Below are 2,039 nucleotides of genomic sequence, written 5' to 3'. Positions count from 1 at the left end.
CGCTCTACTCACTGAGATGCACCTGCGGCCCCAGCCAGGTTAACACATGGGGCCCCAGGTGGCCCTTGGGCGGCTGCAGCTTGAGGGGATGGACGTGCTCTGTCTGTCCACACGTGTGTTCTGTGCACGTGTGACAAGCAAACCACACCTTCTGAATGAGGTTTGTGTGTTTGTGTAACCTATGTGCCAAAAGGGATGTGAGTGTGGGGAAGATTTACGTGTCTGATGGTGTGATGGGGAAGCACAGTGGACAGGGGGTTTGCCTGTGTGCATGTGTGCGTGTGTACGTGTGTGCGTGTGTTTGTGTGTGTGCATGCCTGTGTGCGTGTGCGTGCCAACACGCACATGCGTGTGTGAGTCAATGTGGAGGGAAGAGAGCACACGGGCATATGAGGCAGTGTGGTTGTTAGGGTACATGCCACGTGTGTGCACACATGCGTCAGTGTGTGCGAGGGTGTGAGTGCGCATGCATGTGTGTGTCCGTATGTGTTTGTGTGCATGTGGGGCCCGGTCACCCTGAGTCCACACTCTCTCCATCCTTCGCTCAGAGCTGGGTGGCCTTGAGTGGACACCACAGCCCGCTGACCATCCCTCCTCATCCAGGGGGTGGAAGCGAGGGCTCCTCACCCCATAGTCAGGATCCGGGGCCACCACAGCCCCGAGGGTGAAGGCAGTGGTTCTGGGGGAGGTTTAGTTGGTGACAGACGGTGGGGATGCTCCCTCAGAGTTCCCCTGGCTGCCCGCAAGCTTCCTCTGATGGGAGCAAACAGAGGAGGCCACCCCTCCTTCACCCTCCTGTTCTCATCCTGGATGAGAAAGCAGCAGAGCAGGCTCCTGTTGTGGAAAGCCCGTCTTGCCTCCCTCCCTGCGAGGTAGCAGCTCGGGCCACAGGGAGCACCTGGAAGAGCCTCGGAAAGGAGGGAGCATGCTGTCCCCCCAGAAGCCTTTCCTAGCACTGCGCCCCACCCTCCCCAACTGGTAATCAGGTTTCAAAGAGGAGGCTGATGGGAGCTGCAGCAGGTAGAAACCAGGATAGACAGATGGAGGGACCCCCCCATACCCCCAGGATGCCATTCCAGGGGAGCCCCTAGCCCAGAACAGGTCTCCAGCCCCACCCAGGTTACATCAAAACATATTTCCATTTCTAAACACCGAGCCCTGCAGACAAGCCGGGCCAAATGGAGCAGGGTCAGCCCAAGCTGGATGCCCCTCCTTGGGGCTGCCAACCTGGCCTCCACTCATTGACCAAACTGCATGACTGATGGCCCCCAACTCATCAGGTTTCCAGCTGGACCTGAGATCCTGAAGGTGGGGCCTAATGAAGGTCACTCAGCTCTGAGTACCTGGATCCCAGAACTGGGCCCAGCCCTCACTGGGTGCCAAGGAGATATTGGATCATAATAACAGCCAACACATGAGCACCCATGTGGGCCAGGCCTTGTTGTAAGGACCTTACATCCATGGTCCCATTGAATCCTCCCAAGCACCTGCTAAGGTGGGAACTCCCTCATTTCACAGATGGGTAAACTGAGGCACAGAGTGATCAATGAATGGAGCCAGAAGGCAAGTCAAGCAGCCTGGCTCCAAGGCCGTGCCATGAACCGCTGTGCTAAGAAGAGACCTCATCACCGGGTACTCCAGGCATCCCCCGGAGTGGAAGGGCACCCTGAATTTGGAGAGAGGAGGAGAAGCCTGAATGGGGGCTGATGGTGAGAAAGGCAGGCAGGGCAGAAGGAGGGGAGAAGCAGGCTGGGCCAGGCCACAGGGCTCTGGATCTAAGCTAAGGAGCTGGACTGTCCCCTGTATAGCCGGGCAGGGCTCATGCGGAGATTCCGTCTCTGAGCTTGAACATGCAGAGCGCTGAAGGGCTCTGGTGAGATGCTTGTTGACTTCAACCTCCTCCATTTCATAGATGGAGAAGTTGAGGCCCAGAGAGCCCCCTGGCATGTCCTAGGGTACACACAGTGAGACAGCCCAATTTGAGGTGAGAATTAAGCATCTAGGCCAGTAATGGATGGGCAGAGGGGTGGTGAATGAAT

Source organism: Neomonachus schauinslandi, chromosome 4, assembly GCF_002201575.2.
Source record: "Neomonachus schauinslandi chromosome 4, ASM220157v2, whole genome shotgun sequence".
NCBI lineage: Eukaryota > Metazoa > Chordata > Mammalia > Carnivora > Phocidae > Neomonachus > Neomonachus schauinslandi.
Note: the sequence above shows the minus strand (reverse complement) of the source record.